This window comes from Crinia signifera, chromosome 2 (assembly GCF_055691185.1).
Source record: "Crinia signifera chromosome 2, ASM5569118v1, whole genome shotgun sequence".
Taxonomy (NCBI): domain Eukaryota; kingdom Metazoa; phylum Chordata; class Amphibia; order Anura; family Myobatrachidae; genus Crinia; species Crinia signifera.
The window spans coordinates 395,491,917-395,501,779 of NC_139218.1; the positions used below are offsets into that span (position 1 = coordinate 395,491,917).

Below are 9,863 nucleotides of genomic sequence, written 5' to 3' on the forward strand. Positions count from 1 at the left end.
GTGCATGTTATGTGTCTCTTAGTGCATGTTATGTGTCTAAAGGGCCCCTTACACTTGTGAGATTTTGTGAGATTTGATCCAATTCAGGTGGATTGAGTCAATTTATCTGACAAGATCTGATGCGCCTGTCTGACAAAATCTTATGTGCCTGATGTGTAGGACACAATCCACAATCCCTTGCCCTTGGGTATAACCAAGAGATTGTAAGAGATTGAACCTCCTGCACATAGGATAAATCTCGAGTCAATCAGGTTCAATTTGTTGATCAATAAGTTGAACAAGTGTAAGGGGGCCTTAAGTGTTTTAAATCTACTATCATCACTCCGGTTCCAAAAAAGGGTAAGGCTGATTGCCTAAATGATTATCGGCCAATTGCATTGACATCCCTCATCATGAAAGCTTTTGAGAGGCTGGTCCTAGAACATATTAAGGAAAGTATCCCACTCAGTTTGCCTATAAAGCAAATAGATCCACTGATGATGCAGCACTTATTTTACTTCATCGCACGCTTGCTTATCTTGAGGTAAAAGGATCTTCTGTTCGGGTCTTATTCGTAGACTACAGTTCGGCTTTTAATACCGTAGTCCCATCATCACTAGTGAGCAAACTCCTTAAGATTGGTCTGAGTGGGTCTATGTGCAGGTGGATCCTTGACTTCCTGTCAGATAGACCTCAGGTTGTAAGGATAAGAGACCGAGTGTCTGGTGTAATGACAATTAGTACAGGGGTCCCCCAGGGGTGTGTTCTGAGCCCTCTGTTATATTCCCTGTCTACCTACGACTGTTCTTCAGTTTCTGATTCTGTTCAGATTATCAAATTTGCTGATGATATCGCTATTGTGGGTTCTATTGTTAATGATAACGAGTCCGCCTTTAGGTTGGCGATATCGAGGTTGGAGTCTTGGAGTAAGGAAAACGGTCTGGTCCTTAATGTAAACAAGACCAAAGATATGATAGTTGACTTCAGGAAGTCTCCTAAAGCCCTAAGCTGCCCGCTGGTCCTGAATGATAAACAAGTGGAGTCGGTAGACTCGTTCAAATTCTTGGGCATAAATATTTCCAAAGATCTTCTGTGGAGTGCCCACATAAACGCTGCAATAAAAAGGTCCCCCCAGCGTATGTATTTCCTAAGGAAGCTACGTCTGGCTGGTATGAGCAGAAGAACCTTGGTGAATTTTTATACTGGTGTTATCGAGAGTGTAATCACCTTCGGTATTGTGGCGTGGTTCGGCTCTTGTTCCGCAGCTGATCGTAAAGCCCTCCAGAGGGTGGTGTCAGTGGCAAGCAAAATAGTGGGGGTTGCTCTGCCAAGTATTCACCATGTATTCGAATCCTGGCTTCTCAAGACGACTAACAGTATTTTGAGGGATTCTTCCCATCCTAGTAGCGATCTGTTTTCCTTACTCCCCTCCAATAAGCGTTATCGTTCGGTCTTGTGTTAGTCCAAACGATACAGAGAGAGCTTCTTTCCAGCAGCAATTCGTGTTTTAAATTCTTAGTCTGAATTTTTTCCGGGTATAGATCTTGATTTGCATATTGTTCTACTTTTATTGTGTTTTTCTCATCTTTTGTATTGTTCACAACTAAATTTTGTTTAATGTTCATGTATGTGAGCATTTTATGATAATAAGGTTTATTATTATTATAATATAGCGCAGAAGATTCCGTTACAGCGTCTTATATAGCGCAGCAGTTTCCGTTACAGTGTCTTATATAGCGCAGCAGGTTCCGTTGCAGGTTCCTATATAGCGCAGCAGATTCCGTTACAGTGTCTTATATAGAGCAGCAGATTCTGTTACAGTTTCTTATATAGAGCAGCAGATTCCGTTGCAGGCAAGGGCGTAACTACCATTGTGCAGGGGGTGCAGCTGCTATGGGGCCCAGAGCTGAGGGGGGCCCACTTTGCCTGTCAAAGTTACATGCACTGTATATATTTTTTAGCATTAGGTGATACATAGGGGCCCTTACAAACTTTTGCTATGGGGCCCACATGTATCTAGTTACGCCTCTGGTTGCATGTTCTTATATAGGGCAGCAGATTACGTTACAGTGTCTTATATAGAGCAGCAGATTCTGTTAGTGTCTTATATAGCGCAGCAGATCCCGTTACAGCGTCTTATATAGCGCAGCAGATTCCGTTACAGATTCTTATATAGTGCAGCAGATTCCGTTACAGCGTCTTATATAGCGCAGCAGTTTCCGTTACAGTGTCTTATATAGCGCAGCATATTCCGTTACAGGGTCTTATATAGCGCAGCAGATTCCGTTACAGGATCTTATATAGCGCAGCAGATTCCGTTAGCGTCTTATATAACGCATCAGGTTCCGCTACAGGATCTTATATAGCGCAGCAGATTCCGTTAGCGTCTTATATAACGCATCAGGTTCCGCTACAGAATCTTATATAGCGCAGCAGATTCCATTACAGGGTCTTATATAGCGCAGCAGATTCGGTTACAGGGTCTTATATAGTGCAGCAGATTCCGTTAGCATCTTATATAGCGCAGCAGATTCCGTTAGCATCTTATATAGCGCAGCAGATTCCGTTAGCGTCTTATATAGCGCAGCAGATTCCGTTACAGGATCTTATATAGCGCAGCAGATTCCGTTACAGGATCTTATATAGCGCAGCAGATTCCGTTACAGCGTCTTATATAGTGCAGCAGATTCCGTTACAGTTTCTTATATAGCGCAGCAGATTCCGTTACAGTTTCTTATATAGCGCAGCAGATTCCGTTGCAGGTTCCTATATAGCGCAGCAGATTCCATTACAGTGTCTTATATAGAGCAGCAGATTCCGTTACAGTGTCTTATATAGTGCAGCAGATTCCGTTACAGTTTCTTATATAGCGCAGCAGATTCCGTTACAGTTTCTTATATAGCGCAGCAGATTCCGTTACAGTTTCTTATATAGCGCAGCAGATTCCGTTACAGCGTCTTAAATAGAGCAGCAGATCCCGTTACAGCGTCTTATATAGCGCAGCAGATTCCGTTACAGCGTCTTATATAGCGCAGTAGATTCCGTTACAGCGCCTTATATAGCGCAGCAGATTCTGTTACAGTGTCTTATATAGCGCAGCAGTTTCCATTACAGTGTCTTATATAGCGCAGCAGATTCCGTTACAGGATCTTATATAGCGCAGCAGATTCCGTTACAGGGTCTTATACTGTATAGCGCAGCAGATTCCGTTACAGGGTCTTATATAGCGCAGCAGTTTCCTTTAGCGTCTTATATAGCGCAGCAGATTCCGTTACAGCGTCTTATATAGCGCAGCAGATTCCGTTACAGCGTCTTATATAGCGCAGCAGATTCCGTTACAGCGTCTTATATAGCGCAGTAGATTCCGTTACAGCGCCTTATATAGCGCAGCAGATTCTGTTACAGTGTCTTATATAGCGCAGCAGTTTCCATTACAGTGTCTTATATAGCGCAGCAGATTCCGTTACAGGATCTTATATAGCGCAGCAGATTCCGTTACAGGGTCTTATACTGTAAAGCGCAGCAGATTCCGTTACAGGGTCTTATATAGCGCAGCAGATTCCTTTAGCGTCTTATATAGCGCAGCAGATTCCGTTACAGCGTCTTATATAGCGCAGCAGATTCCGTTACAGCGTCTTACATAGCGCAGCAGATTCCGTTACAGCGTCTTATATAGCGCAGCAGATTCCGTTACAGCGTGTTATATAGCGCAGCAGATTCCGTTACAGCGCCTTATATAGCGCAGCAGATTCTGTTACAGTGTCTTATATAGCGCAGCAGTTTCCATTACAGTGTCTTATATAGCGCAGCAGATTCCGTTACAGGATCTTATATAGCGCAGCAGATTCCGTTACAGGGTCTTATACTGTATAGCGCAGCAGATTCCGTTACAGGGTCTTATATAGCGCAGCAGATTCCTTTAGCGTCTTATATAGCGCAGCATATTCCGTTACAGCGTCTTATATAGCGCAGCAGATTCCGTTACAGCGTCTTATATAGCGCAGCAGATTCCGTTACAGCGTCTTATATAGCGCAGCAGATTCCGTTACAGCGTCTTATATAGCGCAGCAGATTCCGTTACAGCGTCTTATATAGCGCAGCAGATTCCGTTACAGCGTCTTATATAGCGCAGCAGATTCCGTTACAGTGTCTTATATAGCGCAGCAGATTCCGTTGCGCTTTACAATAGTAGACAGTGATAGAACAAACTGGGTAACGACAGACAGACTTGGAGGTAGGAGGACCCTGCTGCAAGCTTACAATCTATAGGGACATAGGAGGGAAACATAGGGACATAGGAGGGAATGGGATCATTCGTCAGACTGCATTTAGGTCTACAAGCATTAGGTCTACACCATTAGGTCGACCTGACTGAAGGTCGACATGGGCTCGGTCAACAGGGTCATTAGGTCGACATGTGTTATGTCGACATGTGTTAGGTCGACAGGCATAAGGTCGACAGTGAAAAAAGTCGACATGTTTTTTGTTTTTTTTCATTTCTTCAAGCGTCGACAGAGTCAACATAGCACCGCATCCCCTCGCATGGCTCGCTGCCCTCGCCATGCTTCAGGCACGGTGCCTCGCTGTGCTCGGCGCACTATTTTATTCTCCCACCACGCCCTAGTGGATGGTAGGGCATGACATACCGCCTTTCGGCATATGTCGACTCATAAAACAGTCAAATTACCCCATGTCGACCTAATGACCCTGTCGACCTTATAAAAGTCGACTTAAATGCAGGTCGACCTAGTGGTGTAGACCTAATGCTTGTAGACAATATGACCGTATCCCAGTAGCAGTCATCTCAGGGTTAGTAAATGGAAACAGTGTCCAAGCGCACAATACAATGTTTCAATACCAGCAGTCAGAGTTATATGGTAGAAACAATGTGTCTAGTATTGGAATACATCCAGGCCAGTTATTGAAATGGTTAAAAGCACATATATGCATTTATAATGGTTAAAAGATCAATATTCCTTCATCAAAAAGCATATAACATGCAATGATTGCAGAAGCATGCTTGTCTATTCTCCCTCCTGAAAATCAGGGTGCACTCCCAGCCCCCGGAAAGAGTGGGCAAGTCTCCTGGTCATCCGCCACCTGCCTGCACCCAACGCAAATACACACACAACCCTCCCGCGGCCGAATATTTGCAAGTAAGTTTAGTAATATTTTAAAAAATATGGTACTTGTGTATTATCTGGGTGCCCGATTTTTTTATCTCAGGGCATTGTACAACCAAAAATCGGTCGCATCGCATGCGATCATGCGATTGGACCCGATTTTTAATTGCACAGGCACCCAGATGCCTGATTCCTATGTTAAATGCCCCCCCCAGACCCGATTTTTTATTGTAAACCCACCCTGATGGGTAATGACTATGTTAAATGGCCCCCCATTGTTAATACCACCCCACTATCAACGCCAACCCGAAGCGTGGCGAGCGCAGCGAGCCCGTGAGGGGTGGCGGTGCGCGTCCTCCGACCTTTTCCTACCCCCACTATCCACGTGGAGCTGATTTTATATAGTGTGGCGAGCGCAGCGAGCCCGAAGCGTGGCGAGTACAGCGAGCCCCGTGAGGGGACGCTGATTACTTCACATATATTTCGCGTCCGCTCGCTGCGCTCGCCACACTATATAAAATCAACTACACTCCGGCATGGATAGTGGGGGTATGAAAAGGTCGGAGGACGCGTAGCGCTGCGCTCGCCACGCTTCGGGTTGGCGTTGATAGTGGGGTGGCGTTAACAATGGGGGGGGGGGGGGGCATTTACCATAGTCATTACCCATCAGGGTGGGTGTACAATTAAAAATCGGGTCTGGGGGTGCATTTAATATGGGAATAAGCCCAAATCCGGCATAATCGCGTCTCATCGCATGCCATTATAATGGCATGCGATGCGATATAAAAATTGTACAGTTGGGTTTTAAAACCCCTCAAATCGGGTACCATTGCATCGCATGCCTTAATTTGTGATATTAGCGATATATCGGGCGCCCAGATAATACACAAGTACCATAAATATTTTAAAAATCAAGTTAGTAAATGTGTGTTTTAGCCTCTGAGGAGTGAAGGAAAAAAATTATTGAAATCAATGATTTTTTTTTATTAGAAAATACAAAAAAACCTACTTATAGTTGGGGTGGTCAAAATGTGGCGCTCCGACTGCGGTGGAATTACAAATCCCAGCATTCTGTACCACAGTTTTGAGTACACCTGTGCACCGGCCAGGTGTGTCAATGTGTAACGTGTACCCTTCCGGGTGTGTCAGTGAGAAAGGAGTACACTTTTGCACCTGCTGGGGGACCTGGAAAACATGTTGGGTGGTCTGGGATGTGTGTCAGTGAGTAATGAGTACACCTGTGCACCATACTTGCCTACATGACCCTCTCCATGCGGGAGAAAATGCTCTGTTCCTGTGCTTCCCTGGTAATGTATGATTGCCAGCACCTGTGGTGAAACACCTTTACCGTAGGGATGGCCATCGTTGCCATTGCCATCTATGGCAATTCGGCAACTGGCCATCGATAGTGCTTAACTATGCAATGGATGACCATCAATATTTTTACATATCGATGGTCATCCATTGTGTTTGATTGATTGGCCTGTGGGCCAATCAAAACACGGAGGCGGGGCTTCGCGGGTGTCGGGGGCGGAGCTATGCTCCGTGTCCCAGCACTTTGGAGAAAAAAAAAAAAAGCAAAACATCGTTTTGCTATTCCATAGATGGAGGGAAACCATCTGGTACTCCCCCATCGATGGCAAAAGTATTCAACATCGACCATGAACCATCGATGATTTCGAATCATTGATGGTCGATGGCCATCCCTACTTTACCGGTACTTGTGTATTATCACGCCGCCCATCACATCGATGCGATACAATGTTAGCAGATGTTATACAATTTCAAATTGTATACAATCGGTTTGTATGCCATTTTAAATTGTATAAGCACCCTAATGGGTGTTTTCAATGTTAAATGTGCCCCCTATAAGATCAATAATTGTATAAGCACCGTAATAGGTGCTTACAATGTTAAAAGCACCCCCACGCCACCCGTGCTATCAACGCCAACCCGAAGCGTCAGCGAGCCCTCAAAGGGGTGGCGGTACGCGTCCTCCGACCTTTTCATACCCCCACTATCCACATCGGCGTGGAGTTGACTTTATATAGTGTGGCGAGCGCAGCGAGGGGACGCGGAATACATGTGAAGTATTGCGCAGCTGCTCGCCACGCTTCGGGCTCGGTGGCTCGCTGCACTATATAAAATCAACTCCACGCCGACGTCGATAGAAGGGGTATGAAAAGGTCGGAGGACGCGTACCGCCGCCACGCTTCGGGTTGGCATTGATAGTGACAGTGGCGTGGGGGTGCATTTAACATTGTAAGCACCTATTAAGGTGCTTATACAATTAAAGATTGTATATACAATTTAAAATCGCATCTCATTGCATTGTATGCCATATACAATGGTATACAATTTTAAATGGAATACAATGCCATACGACTGAATATCGTGGGCGCCGTGATAATACACAAGTACCCCTTTACCTAGCTCCCCACAGGTGATGGCAATCATACATTACCAGGGAAGTCCAGAAACAGAGCATTTTTTCCCGCATGGAGAGGGTCAGGTTACGGTAGGCACCTGCCGAGTGACCTGATAAATGTGTGAGTAATGAGTACACCTGCTGGGTGACCTGGGATGTAATGAGTACACCTGCTGGGATTTGTCAGTGAGTAATGAGTACACCTGCTGGGTGACCTCTTTAGAGCAGAGAAGGGAAAGGGGGGACATGATAGAAACTTTCAAATATATCAAGGGCTTTAACAAGGTACAGGTGGGAGACATTCTTCACAGGAAGAGGAGCAACAGAACACGAGGACATGCACTGACACTAGAGGGAGGAAGATTCAGGGCAAATGCGAGGAAGAATTTTTTCACAGAAAGAGTAGTAGTGGAAAGTGGAATAGCCTCCCAACAGAGGTGGTAGACGCAAATACAGTAGTACAATTTAAACATGCTTGGGATAGGCATATTGATATCCTTACAAAAAAATAAGGATCAAATATGGTTTGAGGTAACATGTTTAAAAAAAGGGGCAGACTAGATGGGCCAAGTGGTTCTTATCTGCCGTCAAATTCTATGTTTCTATGTGAGTAATGAGTACACCTGCTAGGATTTGTCAATGAGTACGCCTGCTGGATGACCTGGGATGTGAGTAATAGGAACACCTGTGCACCTGCTGGGATGTCAGTGAGTAATGAGTACACCTGCTGGATGACCTGAAATGTGAGTAATAGGTACACCTGCTGGGATGTCAGTGAGAAATGAGTACGCCTGCTGGATGACCTGGGATGTGAGTAATAGGTACACCTGTGCACCTGCTGGGATGTCAGTGAGTAATGAGTACACCTGCTGGATGACCTGGAATGTGAGTAATGGGTAGACCTGTGCACCTGCTGGGATGTCAGTGAGAAATGAGTACGCCTGCTGGATGACCTGGAATGTGAGTAATGAGTACACCTGTGCACCTGCTGGGATTTGTCAGTGAGTAATGAGTACGCCTGCTGGATGACCTGGAATGTGAGTAATGAGTACACCTGTGCACCTGCTGGGATTTGTCAGTGAGTAATGAGTACAGCTGCCGGGTGACCTGGAATGTGAGTAATGAGTACACCTGTGCACCTGCTGGGATTTGTCTGAGTAATGAGTACACCTGCCGGGTGACCTGGGATGTGAGTAATGAGTACACCTGTGCACCTGCTGGGATGTCAGTGAGTAATGAGTACACCTGTGCACCTGCTGGGATTTGTCTGAGTAATGAGTACACCTGCCGGGTGACCTGGGATGTGAGTAATGAGTACACCTGTGCACCTGCTGGGATGTCAGTGAGTAATGAGTACACCTGTGCACCTGCTGGGATGTCAGTGAGTAATGAGTACACCTGTGCACCTGCTGGGATTTGTCAGTGAGTAATGAGTACACCTGTGCACCTGCTGGGATTTGTCAGTGAGTAATGAGTACACCTGCTGGATGACCTGGGATGCGAGTAATGAGTACACCTGTGCACCTGCCAAGGGGCCTGGAAAACATGAACTATTTGGGGGTACATGAGCACCGAGTTTGGGAACCACGGCTATATAAAGGTGTGCTAGTAATGTCCATAAATGGATTTGAAACACCAATAGAAAACTGTTAACCGCCAAGGGCTGCGCAGGCCGCCATCAATGGCCAAAACACTTACCATCAGCCACAGACCGGCGTCTATGGTCACTGGCCATCGCTACCCTACCCAGGGTCACGGTTATACCATGGGAACATATAAATAACCTTACAATACATCGCTAGTAGTAATGTAGCCATGTCCAATACACAACCATCACAGCCCTCCACCAGTGATATCACATAAACCTTCAGCCACCAGAGCACCACATTACTGTATACCACACACAATGGCTGCACATCCACAGTCAGGCACCATGTGTGTGAGAAGACAGGCTGGGACTTATGGTTCTACCCCAGATGCAGCAGGACACCTACACCAGGCACAAAATGGCGGCGATATGCCTCAGCTCCGCTCCCTTCCCTCCTCGCAGAGCTGCCTGGTTGTCACGCAGACAAAATTGCCGCCTTTTACCTGGCGCGCATGCGCAGAACCGTCGGCTCTTAATAACTCCTACTGCGCCACACAATAACGGCAGCTGCCCTCTCTGTCCTGGTGGGTTACTAGGCAACAGACAGCCGCGGCGCCATATTTGTGTCTGGCAATGGTTCCCTTAAAGGGTATACTGTGTAATAAAATACATCTGTAGATATTGCTTTAGTATTCTGTGATCAGTGTCTCCGTTTTATTACTAGGATAAATCTATTTTGTTTAGA

At 45.8% G+C, this 9,863-nt stretch overlaps 1 protein-coding gene across 3 annotated transcripts in view; it reads right to left on the reverse strand.

The window, feature by feature from the left end:
- Positions 1 to 9,643, reverse strand: part of LOC146058270 (piwi-like protein 1) — a 64,112-nt gene extending 54,469 nt beyond the window's left edge. The window contains exon 1 of one of the 3 annotated variants that reach the window (XM_083170483.1): positions 9,525 to 9,643. The gene's annotated coding sequence lies outside the window, so the exon portion shown is untranslated. Of the gene's footprint in view, positions 1 to 9,501 lie in introns of all 3 variants that reach the window. The other 2 variants (XM_083170485.1, XM_083170484.1) reach the window with 2 other exon arrangements.
- Between the last annotated feature and the right edge of the window lie 220 nt (positions 9,644 to 9,863).